Raw genomic sequence first — 19,107 nt, forward strand, 5'->3', positions numbered from 1 at the left:
AATGGTAGCTGATTAAATTCTTAACTAAAAATGCAGAGAGACACTGAACAAACAACAATGAAGAGGGATTATGAAAATTGGAAATAATGTAATACTGTTAATAACCATCTTCCCAGCCTATAATATCCATATGTTCACAACTACATATATCATGCAACTAAAAATTGTGGCTTCACTGGCATGTATCTTATAAGGATAGTAAAATAGCATTTGAATACTAAGATAGATGGATGATGGATGGATGGATGGATGGATGGATGGATGGATGGATGGATGGATGGATAGATAGATAGATGGATGGATGGATGGATGGATGGATGGATGGATGGATGGATGGATGGATGCATGCATGCATGCATGCATGCATGCATGCATGCATTATATTGTATTATATCCCATAGCATAAAGTTAGGTTATCTGCATAGCATCCAAATTATACAAATTATGTGATTTGTGTTATTTGCATGATCTCATGATAAACATGCACTGGAAACTTATCATTAATCAGGGTGGCTCACAAGACTTTAAAGTGCAATTTATTAGCAACAAAACCTGTAATTGTGGATGAAGTTATCTTGGGTTCATGGTATCTTGTGGAGCAGAAGGTAAATCCCATGGGTCAGTTTTGCCTGGTGCATTTAGTTGGTATTAATTTAGGGCAGAGGACCTTTGCAACCCCTTAGCCTCACCACGTCCAAACGGGATTTTAAGCTGTGCTTTACTGCCTGTAAAGACATTTCAGACAGGGCATAGGATAGCAGTTCCCTTGCTGATGGGTGACAGACACATTAGGGTATTACCAGTGTTGTGATGTAATAGAAGAGCTGTCTATTATATGCGCAAGAAAAAACTCAGAAAGCTGGTACACTGCCTACAAAGCATTGTTATCTTTAGGATCCCCTTCCACAGGTGGAGTATTGCCACCCTATGCAATCAACCCAAGTCTGAACCCTGCATATTCCTTCCCTTGACTTTTATAATTGTTCCAGTGTTTTAGAGCAATTCCCCACAATTCCCCACATGTATGACAACCCTTATATTTGTAACTTTTAAGAAAACAGCAAAAGTGTTTTTTTCCCAACTATTCCTTTTTGTTAAATTGCTCTTTTATTGTTTTACTGAAAGTAATCAACACTGGAACTCATCAACCTAGCAGATCAGGAATCATTATCATAATTAATAAGCACTAAATAATGAAAATGTCTGCACGCTGAATATGTTATTTCTTAAGGATTAAAATCTTAAAATCTAAGGGAATGAAAAATCATCCTTGCATTCTTTTACTTTCTCAGCATGCCAAGATATTTTGTAAAATCACTGATACATTCCACATAAGACTTTAACCAAATTTACTAAGAATTATTAAAAACTAAAATGCATGTACAGTAAGAAATAAATTCCAGGGAACCGAATGACTAACTTTTAAGCAAACCTCTACAGCATGTAAATAGATATCCCAAGTGTAAACTGAAACAAGTAATAACAGAAAAAGAATAAGGAGGAAGTTAAATATAATTTTAGCAGCAGCTGAATTAAGGAAAAGTCATTATAAAGAATTATAAATTGAAGCTAAAATGAACTTCTTTGTGCATTTATTTAAGGTTATGGTCTACTAAGATGAATGACCAGTTGGGTATACGTGTGTGCTTTGACCTCGAAGAACCTTTAAAAACAAATCCTTTCAAAAAAATCCAATTCAATATTTCTCAAGGCCACTAAGTATCTTTGAATGTACCTTTTCTCAGACTATACAATTTTATATACTGTCAACCTATCTCTTGCAAGATCCTCCTTTAGATCACAGCTCTTGATCTTCTGGTAAGCTTCAACCTTTTACGCTGTATATCCTACAGCTATCTCGATTTGATCAGTCTGTTGTGGATCTAAAGATATGCTTTCTTTGGCCTAGTGCCCTCAATAATAGCATAATTGGCCTACCAATTCCAGGGTACACAAGAACTTTAATAATATTTCTAATAGACATACGTTAGGAAAATTAATATAGGTATAAGCTTTTATGTTTTTAAAAAAGCAATTAAGTAATCCTATCAGCTAATGATTGTCTTAGTGTTTCTTCTATTGATTTATAAACCTGAGGACCATCAAAGCAATTGGAAATTTGGAAGCTATTGCACTGACATACTTCTCCTTGTAGAGTACAACAAAACCTTTGGTACTGAGAATTATTCTGTTCCTATAGCTTGCTTGCTTACTTGCTTAACTTTATTTATTTATGATATTAAATGAATAGGCTGCTGAACTCCATTACAACTTTGGCAGTGTGCAATTTTTTTAAAAAAAGTTCAAAACAATGCAATACAAACAATGCAAAAAATCTAATGTCTAGAAAAACAAATAACACTAATTCTAATAATCCAAGCATCTCATAAACAGCCATTTCTACTAGCCCAAGGCCTGGGCAAGAGCCAAGTCTTAAGGGCTTATTAAATAAAATCAAGGTAGGGGATGAGTAAATGGTAGAGAGAATATCATTTCAGGTACTACACAGCTCCTTCTTGGATCCCACCACTCTTTCATTAATTAATGGGATCAAAAACATGCTGATTTTATTGGATTGTGTGGGACAGGTAGTAACTAGGAAGAAGATGCCTGCTCAGATAACCAGCTTTAGTGCTATGAAGGACTTCATTATTTTCTCACTTGAATAAAAATTGCTGGTTCCAATAATAACCCAACAAAATATTTATGAATCAACCTTGGTAAGTAAAATTATTTTTCATAAAGTTATAAATCAAGTTTCAAATATTTTTTTCAGTTTAATTCATAGACCATAATTAAAATAAGTTTGTACCCAAAAGATTGTGCCCATCTTTGTTTTGCAATTTTCCAGTTTTCAGTACTATATCTTGGTTTATATTCTACTGCATTTATTCTCTGTCTCAGAGAAACAAAATTAACTTCCACAGCATCTATTCTGAGAACTATAGACATGTTTTTTTCCAGGTACAAGATCATATTTTATAATGAATGAACCTATTAAAAATTCTACAGAATGTTCCCAGGGTGAATTTCTCTCATATTGCAATAAGGACGAGTAAACTAGCTTCATGCTTAATGCATTTGAATACTTCACATTTTGTCAGTATTAGCAAAACAGAAAAAAAAGGGGGGGGGGATTTTACTGATTAGGCATTCTACAGTTCAAAAACTTTTGCAAATAGTTTACACCAGGATCTGTTGCCAGTTTGATAATGATATTGCCAAACGAAAAATATATATGAACTATTGAAATTTGCAATGAATGAACTGTAATTCATGTTAAAATAAATATCACTTTTGAAATATATCTTAGGAATGTTTCTCTCCATTTTACTTGTAGCACTTGAGCAAAGAAAAATGACTTAAAACATCTATCTTCCAATGATTAATAGGCCATATATATTCTCCATTCATCTGTGCTAAGGTAGAGATCTCTTGCTTTTTGTATATTTTTGTACTCTAATCCAGTCTTTTTTCAACACACAAGTAATAATTAGCTCATTCAAGGAAATGAAGTAAGGGAAGGAAAAAGATTGAGAGACCAGAAATGCATCTCTTATTTTATAGAAAGTATGTATTATCGTCCACACTGCTCTACAGAGGATGCTATTTCTCCTGTTGTCCTATTTGAGCTTGGTGCACTTAGAGGAAAAAACATTCATGTGTGAATACTGTTTGTCCATTTCAGCTCAGCATTTGATACAATTATTCCTCAGCATCTAGTAGACAAACTGGGTCTTTTAGGCTTTAGCACTCCTTTGTGCAATTGGATTCTTGATTTTCTTATTGATAGGCCCCAGTATGTGCAAGTTGGGACTAATATTTCTAACACCATTTTTTTGAGCACAGTTTGTCCTCAGAGCTATGTCCTACATCTGCTGTTGTTCATCCTGTTGACCTATGACTGTTGTGCTAGGTTTGCCACCAATCATATTGGGAAGTATGCGGATGATACAACAGTAATGCCCTTATTCAAGATGACAATGAGAGTGCTTATGCAAGGAGGTAGAGAGTTTAGTATATAACAAAAATGGCCCTTTTAAAATATAGGAAAAACTAAAGAGATCATTACTGATTTCAGAAAAGGCAAACACAGCCACAGCCACACACCTGTGATTCACCTATGGCAGTGGTTAGTAGAATCAAGTTCCTGATGTGCAGCTAATGAGTAGGCTAGCTTTGTCACTCATGAGGGAGACATTAGTAAAGCAGGTACAGCAGTACCTGCATTTTCTGCATTGCATGAGAAAAGTTCATCTCCCTTCCTCTGTCCTTACCACTTTCTATAGAGGAACAATCGAGAGCATCCTGTCATATTGCATATTTCATCCTGTCTGGTTTGGAAGCATTACTGCTTCAGAAAGGAAGGTGGTGCAGAGAGTGGTGAGGACAGCAGAAAAAATTATTGCTATTTCACTTCCAGGACATAGCACATAGGCGATGCTTGAGCAGAAACCACAGTATTGTCTGGGATGCTATACATCCTCTTCATGATATGTTTTCCTTGTTACCTTCTGGGAGGTGGCTTCATGGTATTCAAAGTAAAACATTGAGATTCAGTCACAATTTTGATCCATATAGCATCAACCTTGCGAACTCTCACGTTTCCTCTTTTTGCTATATGTGGCATGTGTATATACCATATTTTTCATACTATAAGATGTGGAGGATAAAAATGGGACACAGGGAGGCTGAAAATGAGGTGCACAGAGGTGGCAATAGTGGCAGTAGAGATCCCCACAGCCTGGAACAGCTGATAGGTGGCATTCCAGGAGGCAGTTCCAACCCTCAATCAGCTGCTTGTGCTAAATCAGGCTGTGCTGAAGCTGACCAGGCTGTTTGCTGTTTTCTGCAAGGAGGCAAATTGCTGGGAGACAGAGGCCAAAAGGTGGGGGCTGATGGGTGGGTGGGGCTTCAGTAACATTCTCTCTAAAATATGGACAGACATTTCCACCCACAGCTCAAGGACTTCCTGTATATGGAGCAAATGGAAAGTAAAAGCCTAAATTGACCTAGTGGTGGTAGAAGAAGGTGGGCCTATGACTCTTAAAGATGGAAGAGTGGCTCCAACAGGAAGAACATCAGAGTCTCTATCCAAAACAATTGAGTGCTGGGAACAGCCAAGATCCTGCGTAAAGCCCTCAAACTCCTAGTACAGAACCAGAGATGGAGGAAAACATAGACCACCTCTAGGGAAAATATTTTTAAAAAATGTAGGTAGGAGTGTAGACAAAATGAAAATGACCTCCATATATTATAACATTCTAGTCATTTTTGTCAAATAGAAAATTACCACTTGGGAGACTTCCTGTGGTGACATCACTGTGCTTAGAGTGGAGGAAAGGGAGCTCTCCTAACCTCTAACTCTAACTTCTTCGTTTGGGCTCATTTTTTAGCACTGTTGATCCTGAAGGGGCCAGCAGATTAAAGGGGCTACTCTGTAGATGCTGGGGTGATAAGGAAATCCCCCAGTGGATAGGAGAAACCCCCTAAATGGACGAGGAACTATCCTGCCATTTGGTTAGGACCAGCGATGGCAACCGCATAAGAAGAAAGGAAGCCGAGAGGGAAGCAGTTGAAAACGGGATATTTGTTACTATTGCTGACAACCCAAAGAGGAGGTCAATGCGAAATTGGCAGAGAGGGTGAGCTGGAAAAAGGAGGCCCTGGGAAGGAGACTGTTTTTGCAGTTCAATTTTGCCGAAAAGAAGTGAAGCAGAGACGCTGAGTTTGCTGAGTTGGAAGGGACAGCCCGAATAACTTGAAGGAATTGGCCAAGTGAGAATGAAAACCTGGCCTGGACAACAGGAGTAGAAAATAATATCTGCCAAGAAGATTTGGAAAGCTCAGATTTTTTAACAATCGGGTTGGTAGTTTAGTTGTTTTTTCTTTTTCTTCTCCTTCTTCCTTCTGCTGTTTTGTTTTCCCCAAAGAATAGTTGAACTTATAAGTACTTGATAATTATTTGCCTCGGAACAGTGTCAGAGAGAGAAGAATGTTTTGGAAGGGACTTCTTCCTTACTTCTTTGCTGGAAACCTGGATATTAACAGTCTCTGTGAGGGAAGAGTGACACCTAGTGGACTGTAAATTTGGACCGTGAAATCTGCAAGAAAACCAATGGTGACATAAGTTGATATATACACATAGGGATAAACTAACTACTAGAATTGAATACATGTATAAATGATAAAATTGAGAGACATCTATTGGTATAAGAAAATAGCGTGGTATATAAATCTATGATATATATTAATTAAAGACCAAATAGAATTGAATAGTATATAGGAATGTTCAGGTATTGAAACGTGATATTAAGGAAGGTTAACTATTGTTAAATATTGAAATATACAATTACTTATATTATTGATATTACTGATAAAGTAGAAGTAAAGTAAAGTAAAACTTATATGCAATTGTGGGCAAGGATAAATAGGGGGATAAAAATGGCAACTTCAATAAAATTAGTGAAAAAAACTACACCCAATGTGATTTCAGCCACACCCCCTTCCTCAAATCAAAGATCAATTGAGAATGCGTTGGGTTTGGAGAGAGGCGAAAAGATGGCAGGAACAATAGGGCCAGCTCCAACGATGCAGAGTATGCAATTGATGCTCCAGGTGATACAAGAGACATTGGCAAAAAGCCAGGAAGTGACAACTACTAATCATGAAGAGACAAGGAGGAATCATGAAGAAATGAAAAATGAAATGGGAGAATTGAAAGGAACTATCAAAAATGTAGATGACAAAATTGAAAGTATACAGAATGCCTTAGCAATTAATGAACAGAAAATCCAGTGTATGGAAGAAAAAATAGAACAAGCAGAGCAGAAGATGGGAAAAATGTTATTGGAATATAAACAACTTAATAAAGAACTAGAAATATCTATAACCCAACTTGAAAATGAAAGAGCTGCATTCTATCTAAGATTCCAAAACATACCGGAAGAGAAGGAGGAAGATCTGAAAAGAAAAATGATTGAAATCTTCACTGAAATTCTCCAAAGAAAAGAACAAGAGTTGAGAGGAGAAGTCGATGCATTATCGGGTGCATACTAACTATGCCAGAAGACATAGACTCCCGAGAGAAGTGCATGTAAGATTTGCTAAAAAAACAAGGAGAGACGAAGTGTACAAAAAAACTAGAGAAGAGATGATTACATTACAGGGAAAAGAGTTGATCACGCTCAAACAGATTCCACAGAGAATTCGGGAACAACGTAGGCAGTACCAATTTTTAACAAACCAGTTAAATAAAAAATAGAACAATGTACTGATGGTTGGTACCAGAAGGGGTTCTGATATCTTGGCAAGGAAAAAGATATAAGATAGAGAATACAGAAGAAGCACAGAAATTCTATGAAGAATATAGCAAAGCAGAAGAAGAACAAAGTAGTAAGGAGGGACTAAAAAGTAGGGGTCGAGAGGAAGAAACAGTAGGTGACAAGGAAAGAAACAGGAGAGAAGAGCAGAGGCAAGAAAGAGAGAGACAGAGAACGAAGGCATGAGAGGGAAAAGTCAGATACAAACTAGAAGTAAAAAAAAACCAACCCCAGCTAAAGATGGATCAAGAAATAACAATTATCTCGATAAACTTGAATGGACTAAATGCCCCCCCAAAAAAGAGCCCAGATGTTTAATAAACTTAAGAAATTGAAAGTAGATATAGCCTGTATACAGGAAGTAAGAATTGACAAGGCTTGGATTTCATCTGGACTATGTAATCAAGTAGACAAAATTGAAATAGAACCAAATGAGTGGGCAGACCAATTTAATAACTCAAAAGGAATTAGCACAGAAAATTAGTCAGACTGAATTACTTGGAATAAGCCATCAAATCAGGACGATGGCTGGCATATAGACTGTAGAACGAAAGAGAAAAAAGGAAATATATGAAACTATAAGGGTTTGTGGAAATACCATCCCCAAGAAAACATAAACTGAGATTTGAAAGAGACAGCTATTACAATAGAAAAAGAAAGGGAGGGGAGAAGGAAGGAGAGGAGAGGAGGAAGGAAGTAGAGAAGGGAGGGAAGAAGGAAGGGAAAGGAGAGGAGGGTGGAAGGGTGAGAAAGAGAAGGAGAGATAGTAGGAAAGGAAGAGGAAGAGTGGAGGAGAGGTAAGGGAAGAAGAAAGAGGTAAGGAGAGGTGGGTGGAAGGGAGAGAAAGAGAAGGAGAGAAGGCAGGAAGGGAAGAGAGAGGGTAGCAGTAGGGGAGAGGTAAGGGAAGAAAGAAGAGGAAGGAGAGGAGGAAGGAAGGAAGTAGAGAAGGAAGGGAGGGAGAAAAGAAAGTAAAAATATGGTAATAGCAATAGCAATAGCAGTAGACTTATATACCGCTTCATAGGCCTTTCAGGTCTCTCTAAGCGGTTTACAGAGAGTCAGCATATTGCCCCCAACAATCTGGGTCCTCATTTTACCCACCTCAGAAGGATGGAAGGCTGAGTCAACCCTGAGCCGGTGAGATTTGAACCGCTAACCTGATGATCTAGCAGTAGCCTGCAGTGCTGCATTTAACCACTGCGCCACCTTGGCTCTAGTGGTGGTGTTACAACAGGCACTAGGGATGGTAAACAAAACAACTCAAACTGTATATTATAACCTTTTAAATGGAATAACAAATGTATAAGAATGGCAAAGAAAAAGAATAACTATGTGAATGTATACCTATAATTGTATGTAAGAGAATAAATGACAGTAAGAATATAAAACACAATATAGGTAAACAATACTTTGTTATAAATAGCTAAGCATAAATAAATATAAAATTGTACATAAAAATGGATAACAAATAAGGAGACCATGAATACAAGATAGAAATGTATAGAAGGGAAAACACTAACTGTAAAGAAACCGATACGGAACTGCTGTATGATATATGATGGAACTTCTTGTTCCTATGTTGTTTTAAGTCATGTGTTTGTTTTTGTTGACGTGTTTATGTGTATAAAATAAAAATTAAAAAAAGAAAAAGAAAATTACCACTTGGATGAGTAAGGCTCATACAAGGCTTTTGTATCTGTATCTCTGAGGATAACAACATAGTTGGCACTGCAGAATTTGTGTGTCCAGGGACTCTCAGAATGAATGTATTTCTTAAAGAATATTTGATATCTTATAAGATTTATGAAATTTGGTGCATTTAAAAGAATCATTCCATGGCACCCATGTTTTAAAATCCCCAATTAAGACAATTGGACAAGGCCATGGGAGCTGTGAGTACCTCCACCTGTTTACTGGACCCGTGTCCCTCCTGGCTGGTTTCGACCAGCAGGGAGGTTACACGAGGCTGGCTCCAGAGGATTGTTAATACCTCTCTTCAGGAGGGATCTTTCCCGCTGCCCTTACAGGACGCGGTGGTAAGACCCCTCCTTAAGAAGCCTTCTCTGGATCCAGCTATTCTTAAAAACTACCGTCCAGTCTCCAACCTCCCTTTTGTAGGGAAGGTTGTTGAGAAGGTGGTGGCCTTTCAGCTCCGACAGACCGAAACTACTTTGGTCGCGCTGACCGATGATCTCTGGCGGGCCAGGGATAGAGGATATTCCTCTATCCTGGTGCTTCTTGACCTCTCAGTGGCCTTCGATACCATCAACCATGGTATCCTTCTGCGACGATTGGGAGAGGTGGGAGTGGGAGGCACCGTGTTATGGGGGTTCTCCTTTTACCTCTCGGATAAGTCGCAGTCAGTGTTGGTTGGAGGACAGAGGTCGACCCCCAGGCCCCTAAAATATGGGGTGCCTCAGGGCTCGGTCCTGTCCCCCCTCCTATTTAACATCTACATGAAGCCGCTGGGTGAGATCATTCGTCGGCACGGGATCAAATATCATCAATACGCGGATGATACCCAGTTGTATCTGTCTGCTCCATGCCAACTCAGCGAAGCGGTAGAAGTGATGTGCCAGTGCCTGGAGGCTGTCAGGGTCTGGATGAGAGTAAACAAGCTGGCACTCAATCCAGACAAGACCGAGTGGCTATTGATGTTGCCCCCCAAGAACGGACCAGATATTCCATCTCTTAGCCTGGGGGGGGGGCGAAATTCTTCACCCCTCAGAGAGGGTCCGCAACTTGGGAGTCCTCCTGGATTCTCAGCTGACATTAGAATACCACCTGTCGGCTGTGACCAGGGGGGCTTTTGCCCAGGTTTGCCTGGTGCACCAGTTGCGGCCCTACCTGGACCGGGAGGCACTTCAAATGGTCACTCATGCTCTCGTCACCTCTAGGCTTGATTACTATAATGTGCTTTACTTAGGACTGCCCCTGAAGAGTGTTCAGAGACTACAATTGGTCCAGAATGCAGCTGCGCGAGCGATATCGGGTGTACCTAGGTGCACCCATGTTACACCTATCCTCCGCGAGTTGCACTGGCTTCCCATCAGTCTCCAAACGCGCTTCAAGGTGCTGGTCGTTACCTTTAAAGCCCTACATGACTTGGGACCTGGATATCTGCAGGACCGCCTCCTGCCACATACCTCCCAATGACCTATAAGATCTCACAGGCTGGGTGTCCTTCAGGTACTGTCGACCGGACAATGCTGGTCGGCAACTACTCGGGAGACGTCTTTCTCTGTAGCTGCCCCAGCCCTGTGGAATGATCTACCCGCAGAGATCCGGACCCTTCCCACTCTCTCGGCCTTCCGTAAAGCCACTAAAACCTGGCTGTTCCGGCAGGCCTGGGGCTGTTGACCCCAAAATACGGTCCAGCCCCACTTAGAACGGAGTGTATGGTGTGTTTTTTAAATCTATCTTTTCTTTCCTTCTATTCTTTTTTGATTTATTTTGTATTGTAAGCCGCCCGGAGTCCTACGGGATTGGGCGGCATATAAATGTTATTAAACTTTAAACTTTAAACAATTCCTTCATTGTATCCCAATAAAAATAACCCCAGGAGTTAGGATAAGAGTGCAACAGTCTCCTAATCACCAAGTGGACCTGAATCTCTGTGCAAATTCACCATCTTATAACTATATCATATTAGATATTTATATGCTACCGTTTTCCTAGCTGCTGATTTAAATATCAGAGGAGTCCACAAGTTTTCTTATTTACTATAATTTAAAAAAGTGTGAATCAGGCTAATATAATTGTTCAGAAGAAGCATTGCAGGATCAGGTTGTTCCAATTTTATTTATTTCTTTATTAAGGCCCACTAATGCCCTAAGCATAACCGAACAGTGATGAATCTTGATGGAAATGAAACTTCCACTCCATGAGATAGAAACAAATGTGATACGTAATGACACTTTCAAATCAAACTTCTAAATTTTAGTCTCTCAACATGGCTAAAGATGACATCTTTAAAACTATGCCAATTAAAATTGAACATGGCAGATAAGGACAATAAAAAAAAAAAACCTGGCTAAAATCAAATGTGGCAATGAAACAACTAAGAGCATGGCAATTAGAGGGAGGAATTCTTTGTGGTTTCCTCCTTCCCTTGGTGCCCTAACACATGTATAGTTTGCTTGCTGGTTAACCCAGGGCTGGTTACAAATAATGTGAAGAATAGTTGAATTGGGAAAGAATATTAGGGATGAATCCTGTGATCCTAGTTTTCATCTGAAGGCGGCTTTTGGTGCCTGGCCTCCCCTGTTGTGTAGGCTTTTCACATGAGAGGTTTTCAAAGAAAAGATTGGTAGCTTGTGCAAGGAAATCAACATTCAACTTTAATTGCGATGATGCAGTTTGTCCTCTGACAGTTCCAGCAACAGAAGCACCTAGAAGACCCTCAGAGGAGAACAAAAACAAGTGAAGCAACACAATAGTTTTCTTCCACTCTATAAAAGGATTATGCTGCTTCACAAAATAACTTTGAATTGGTGCTTCACTCATAGAATCTTCAAATCAAAAGAGCCCTTTGAAGCTGGGCGAAGTGATGATTTATAAAAAAAAACCAGAGGAGGGATAGCGACATGCAATGTTAGGGTCACTGCATGTTTGTTGCTACTAAAATGCTCTGTTCATCTGTGGACTTTGGTTTAAACAGTAATTTTTCTACAGCATCTCCACCAATAGTTTGCGTGTAAGCATCACTAGAAAGTGAGTTTTTGGGCAGAAAGTTTTCTAAAGAGAAGTTCCCCAACAGAGCTCTTCCTGAAGAAAAATAACATTGATTCTGTTAGCCCTGAGAATCATTTTATTTGAAATATGATGAGATTTGTATGTATAAGAATGTTTTTGTAAGCATAGGTCTTTTAGCTAAGCCTGGCCCAAGGCATTTATCAATTTCTATTTTCTTGCACTTCTCTAACCATTCTCTCTTTTATTTGCTCTCCCCTGGCTAATTTTTCATTCATTTAAAACAGAGAAAAATAGTATAAGCTGTACCTAAGTTAAATAATACAAGAATACAAGATGGAGACGAGTGGAGGGAATGTTGCAGAGGCCACTGTAACAACATTGGCAAAAAAGCATTAAGAGTTGTTAACCTAATCTTGCATAGCTTCTTCGCTGGTAATATTGTACTGCTAACCAGAACATACAAAACATTTGCTAGACCAATTCTCGAATACAGTTCATTTGTCTGAAACCTGCACTGCATATCAGAGATTAATACAATTGAGTAAGTCCAGAGATATTTCATGAGAAGAGTCCTCCACTCCTCTGATCACAACAGAACACCTTATGCCACCAGACTTGAAATTTTGGACTTAAACAACTTAAAACTACGCTGCTTTTAGTCTGATCTAAGCATAGTACATAAAATTATCTGCTACAATTATCTGCTACCTGTCAAAGACTACTTCAACTTCAATCACAACAATAGGTACAAACGTAAGGTAAACTGCTCCAAACTCGATTACAGAAAATATGAATTCAGCAACAGAGTGGTCAATGCCTGGAATGCTCTACCTGACTCTGTGGTTTCTTTCCCCAGCTGCAGCCTTTAAAGTATGTAGTACAATACTACAAATGCAGGAAAAAAAGAATGAAAGTCCAGAAACAACCCTCATTTAAAATAAGAACACCATACAAGGGATTTATCACCAGTAGTAATCTTGGGGCTGATGAGAGTTAAATTTTAAAAGATCATTTAAATAGGGCCAGGATTATGAGACCTGTTTAATCTCAGAAGTTAGGGGGTGGAATGGTGTTCCAGAAGTACCATGGCAGGGAAGGATAGATAAAAATTAGCAACATCATCAATGAAAGCAAACTTTCAGGAAATAGAAGGTTAAATTAGTATTCATTCCAAGAGACCTGTCAATGAAACTTTGCCTGAGGTCAAATTCAGTGCATATTATCAGGGGCATGGAAAAGAAAGCCAAAAGATTTATAAGAAATATGTCAACATTTTTCAAGTATTCAGTGATAGCGGTGGGTGTGAAAGGCACTGGGGCAATAACCACAATTTCCTTGAAGGAAGAATAGCAGTTTTGCGGTTGAATACTTATTAAACCCAGTTAGAAGCACCTGAAAAAAATATTCTCAGCCATTTCAGAAATAACACAAGTAGAATTAAAACCTTTAGGAGGAAATGCTGTTTTTAAAAAATTCCCAGTGTGAAGGAAAAACAGCAAGGTCACAGCAATGAGCACCAGGAGTCAAAACTGAAGATGTAGTTTACCACTGTCATCCAATAATGGGAGTTATTTTTTCCACTTCCTTATAAAGAAAGAACTGGAATGCATTAAATTACATAATGCAAAACAGAAATCATTTGATGTTTCCTAAGAAATAGTTTCCAAAACAAATATAAAGAAAGTTAACACAAAATATTTACAGATAATCCATTGCATATCATTTTGCCTTTAAAACTTTTGAAGAGTAAGGAAGAAAAAGAAAAGGAAAATTACCTATATCACCATTCCAGCTAAGGAAAATGTATTATATTCAAAAATAGGAAGTGCTACATACCCCTACAAACATGGATTATAAATCTAAGATACAAATAAACATTTGTATGTTAGATAAGAAAGCAATTTATTTTACTTAGCAACAGCAATAGCCCTTAGACTTATATACCATTTCACAGTGCTTTACAGTCCTCTCTAAGCGAGTTTTATTGTATTTCATGGGTGAATGTATGCATGTATGTATGTATATTATGGTGGACTCTACTTTAGTCAAGGTAACGGGATTCTGCCTCTAAAATTCTTTCCACGTATAGGAAGATAAGTTGTATTTCTAATAAACCTCCATAAAATTAAAATGTCTTCTTGTTTGCCATTAGATGATTGTTTTGATTCTTGACCATAGCAAGAATATTGTTTATCCTGTTCCATGTTTTGCCAAAAGGAAATCATAGAACCAGATGACAAAGATGCTCATTTTGTATCCTGAAACTTACTGAAAATGGTTGTATTCACTAGAGATTATTGATGCCCTCCAAATACATAAAGAGACAAAGGTGCTGTCATTTTTCCATCTGTTATAACAGATGCCTGCATAATGGAGCCCTATTAATAGGGAAGAAAGAAGATTTGCATAAGACTACAATTTATTGGAAGTTTCTACAGGTGAACACAGGCAACAGGTGACAAGTGATTCAAGTGTGAGCTGTTTTTAAATGTTCTTCAAATGGTTCCCTGATAGGCTATTGGGTGAGACTCCTAATTTTATTGTCTCATTCCACCATCATGAAACTTTTTTTTGCAGTAAATTGAGGCAGTCAGACAGACATTGGCAAAAAGCCAATTTGTTAATCTGAGTTTTACCTAGTTGGGTCAGAGGCATTTCTGCTCCTTTTTAAGGCCCACTCAAACCCCAGGAAAAGAAAGTAGGGGGCACTGGGGATGCTGTTGAAGCAGCAGGGGAAGCATTTGCTCTCTTCGTTTTTCTGAAAAGAGAAAAGCAGTGCAGGAAACTCTAATATATATGTGTGTGTGTATCAGTGGTGGGTTGCAGGCGGTATGTCCAGTACGAGCACACCAGTGCTTGCCCAGAGCACTGGATACCATTCCAGTACAGTGCTCCGGAGGGCCCACCTGCCCGCCTGAGCTCCTTAACTGTATTTGAGCTCTTCAGCACTTCTGCGCAAGCTCATGGAGTGCACGGCGTCTGTGCGATGCTCCACCAAGCAACTGGAGTGTTGCGGAGGATTGCAGAGGTGTTGCAAGAGGTAAGTACACATGCACACGCTGCACGTGTGTGCATGCTGCATGTGTGTGTGCATGCCGTGCACACATTTATGTGGTGCACGCCGGGCCCCGTTGCAACCGTACCAGTTGCAACAGGATCCGGAACCACCCACTGGTGTATGGGTATGAGTGTGGGTGTGGGTGTGTATATATATTTATTTCTCTTCTTGGCTTTATTAAGAATATTTTAGGGACAAAAAAGTGGGGTCCCTTACACTTTTAGAAAAAGATTGTTTTAGCCAGATGTATCTTATGAAGCTGGAGAGTGGCTGGAGTTCAAGACCTTCTTATCCATCCCGTATGCAGAGAACAAAGAAGCTGGAAGAATGCATTTATATGCTGTCACATTAATGAATCACCTATTCATTGGAACATTTTGCAGTGTAAATATCAAAAAGGACTTTCAAGATTCTTCTGGTGTGGAGTATTTTCTTTGATGAAGCAGGTGTCATTAATCTCAAGTGTTGCAGCAAGTGGTAATCGCCTCCTGCCGCCCCATGTGCCTGCTGGCTGTGTGGGTGGATGCCTGCTGTCTTGTTTATCTATTTGGAAGATAGTCCCACAGAACAGTGCTTTTAAAATAATACCTCTCTTCCAGCTAGTTGTTTCCTTTGAGTTGAATCTTATTGTTGCAAATTGCTTCTGGCATCTGCTCTGAATCAAACTGCCTGTCTTTCCAGTCCCCACTTCTTTCTTATAAACAGCCCTATATCCAAGCCTGTCAGGATCAAACCACTTTATTTCCAGTGATCAAGAAGTGATCCATCCCAGTACTATTTATGCTGACAATACTTGGAGACTACTTTGTTCTTCTGATGCAAGGGCCTTCCTTTAGCTTTCATACCAGAGCAGCTGATGTGGTGTTCCTCTTAGCTCTGGCTGTAACCAGCATCATGTCAGATCATTTCAATCTCCGCCTTTGAAATATTAGGCCCAATTTCACTTCTTGGATGTCACATGATTGCTTAAATGAGAGAAATGAGGGCTATACATTGCAGAGTCAGAGCTGCTGAACATTTTAAAGACTTTTGGAGATTGGAAGCAGTTTAGCATAATTTAAATTTAAGGTAATTTAGACATGTGGTAAGAAAATCCTAAACCTTATTATGGGGTTTTGAGACATAATGCAAAGACTTGCTTTCTGGGGAAGAATAATTTTTGGGAAAGGAAGAAGGAAAGAGAAGAATATGATGATCAACAGCAAAGTGAATGGACTTGTTATTAATTACAGTGGCTATAAATGCATTGTTGGAAGAGCTGAAGAATCAGGTTAGGGATAGATTATCATGGAGAAATCTCTTTATATAGCCAACAATGACTTAATGGCATGTAATCAATCAATTGTCTATAGCAGAGGTGTCTAACTCATGTCATCATGGCGGTGTCATATGATATATCATGACTTTTCCCCCCTTTTCCCCCTTGGCCACACCCCACCCCTAAAAGGGTATGGCTGTGGCCAGCATGTGATGCATCTGGCCCGTGGGCCGCCAGTTTCACCGCTCTGCTCTCTAGAGAGGAAGAAAGGGGGAGGTTGAGGAGTGAAATGGATGCATTTCTTCAAGATGTTAATTATTATATTTAACCAAAAAAAACCAAAAAGAAAATGGGATCCTGTACTCTCAGACAAGGAAAAATGGTGTAAGGTCTCCTGGGCAATAGGTTGGACTACAAGGTCCCTTCCATCTCTGTTAATCTGTATCATTCTAGAGATGTGGTAGCTCAGTGGTTTAACACTGGACATTACTCTGCTCCAATAGTTCAAGTCCTAACATTGTGTACCAGGATGAGTTCCCATCACTTTCCTCAGCATCTGTCTGTCTAATGGTTCAAAAGCATATTCTCTGCAGGTAACTAAATCTTCAGTGGAGAGGGAGAGGGCCTTGTATACTGCTGCAGGAAAAACAGCTCATCTTTCTTTCTGAAAAGAGGGTGAGCTGCAGCACCAGCTTGCAGCTATGGTGCACCTTGGGAAGTGCAGGAGTATTTCTACAACAGAGTTGGTAACTCATCAGTCAAACTATTACTCTGCAATAGCATTGTAGTTTCCTAGCTAATGTAACAATGCCATACACTAATAATAAATAAATATTCTACTTCTATTTGAAGGTCTTTGTATTTTATGATTTTCTACAATTCTTTCTCTTCTGTTAGCTCCAGCTACTGCCATGTGATATAATTGTACTTTTTAGACTACACTTTTACTACTGTTTGAAATAACAGGAGAGGTTATTCTGATTGAAAACTGATAAGTTTAATTTCCCCTTTTCTTAGATTGACCCATTCCATTATAAAATCATTTTAGGAGATGTGAAATTCCCACTGATAAGCAACATCCATAAAATCCATAAAAAATTGTCATCCCCAAATTGTATTCTTTGTGTCCAATGATAGCTCAACCATTATTATATATCATTTGTGCTAATGAAATGACTCTAAATATAAATATAATATTGAAATTTCCTCTGTCTAAACTCTGTAGATTCCTTTCTCTATAAAAACACTATCACTTCCATATTTTTTTAAAAACAAGATTAAGAAATACCAGTTTAATAAATTATTAAATAAATGTAATTAAATTAATAATTAATAAATTATTTAATATTAAATACATGTTGTATTAAATTTTTAATTTTAATTTTTAATATTTAATTTAATTTTCAACACTAGTCATAAGAGGGAGCAAAAGATTAACTTCTAAGTATTATTTCAACATTAACCAGAAGAGAAAGCAAAAAACACCACAGAAGCACAGAATTAAGGGACCCAGAGACTACAGTATTGAAAAGATTGCTTTTTAAAAATTACAAAAATATTAAAAAGACCAAATGTTATTTTTAAAAAAATAATGAAAAATACTTAAACATCTTTAAACAAAAAATTTAAATTTAATATTTGTAAAAGAAAAAAAAAGGAACCTAAAGGCTAGAGGATTTTTTTAAACTGCTAAAAATAAGACATCGCCTTGGAACTAAAACATAGATATGAAAAAAGGACTAACACTGTTGCTATTTGAAAAATATTGTCCTGTATATATTTATGCCAATTTATACTGCACCAAACATAATCTAAATGAAATTCGAAAAAAGAAATAGAATCAAATGAGGCAAATATCGCTACTCTGAGACTCAGCCAATAATATGAGAAACTCCATCTAAAGAAGACTGTATCCAAATTGAACATAGTAAGGAACAAACAACTACTAGAAAAAGCTATCTTTTAGAGATGGATCTATGGCAGCATGTCACACATTTAAAAAATTGAGAACAATGTGCCTGCTATCCAGTCCAGCCCAACCCCACCCCACTGGAACTGATCAATGGATTTCATATCCTTCCCCTGGAAGATAAAATGAAGATATGTAGAAAAGGCCATCAAGTTTTCCAATGACAGGAACAAAAGTAGCTCAGGCTGTCTTAAGGAAAAAAAGGGATGTGTTGTTGATAGGATATTCACTTCTCAGAGGAACAGAATAAGCAATTTATAGACCAGATAATTAATCAAGGAAAGTCCGTTGTTTCCCAGAAGCAAAGATCAAAGATATGACATAGAGACATGCCAACATAATCAAGCCCACTGATTATTATCACTTTCTTCTCTTTCATGTGGGAATGAATGATCCAAAAAAGAGCTTGAAAACAATCAAAAGAGTATGAGCTCCTACTCATGAAAGAAAGACTTAAGAGTAAAGGTGGTGTTCACAATTATATTACCAATGAAAGGTCAACAACCAATGAGGGAACAGAGCATTTTAGAGATAAACCACTGCTTGATGCAGTTGAGAGTACTTTGGATTCCTAGATCACAGTCTACAATACTCACATGAAGGGCTTCTGGCAGGGAATAGGCTATCGTTTACAAGGACTGGGGAAAATGTCTTTAGAAAATAACTTATCCAAAGGGCTTTAAACTAAAACTGGTAGGGGAGTGACACCAATCTTTAGGGCCTAACTCCAAGCAAAAACTCCAAGACAACTAATCATATTATGAAAAAGGGAATGGCGAAAGAAAGGGGGGAAAAGATATAAAAC

The 19,107-nt window shown here is 38.3% G+C and overlaps 1 pseudogene; it reads left to right on the top strand.

Moving 5' to 3' along the window:
* The window catches only part of LOC148043872 (uncharacterized), an 802,025-nt pseudogene that overhangs the window by 49,113 nt on the left and 733,805 nt on the right, over positions 1–19,107 (top strand).

Source organism: Thamnophis sirtalis, unplaced genomic scaffold (assembly GCF_051295495.1).
Source record: "Thamnophis sirtalis isolate CommonGarterSnake01/CBP01778 unplaced genomic scaffold, rThaSir2_p1.2 scaffold_10, whole genome shotgun sequence".
Classification (NCBI taxonomy): Eukaryota; Metazoa; Chordata; class Lepidosauria; order Squamata; family Natricidae; genus Thamnophis; species Thamnophis sirtalis.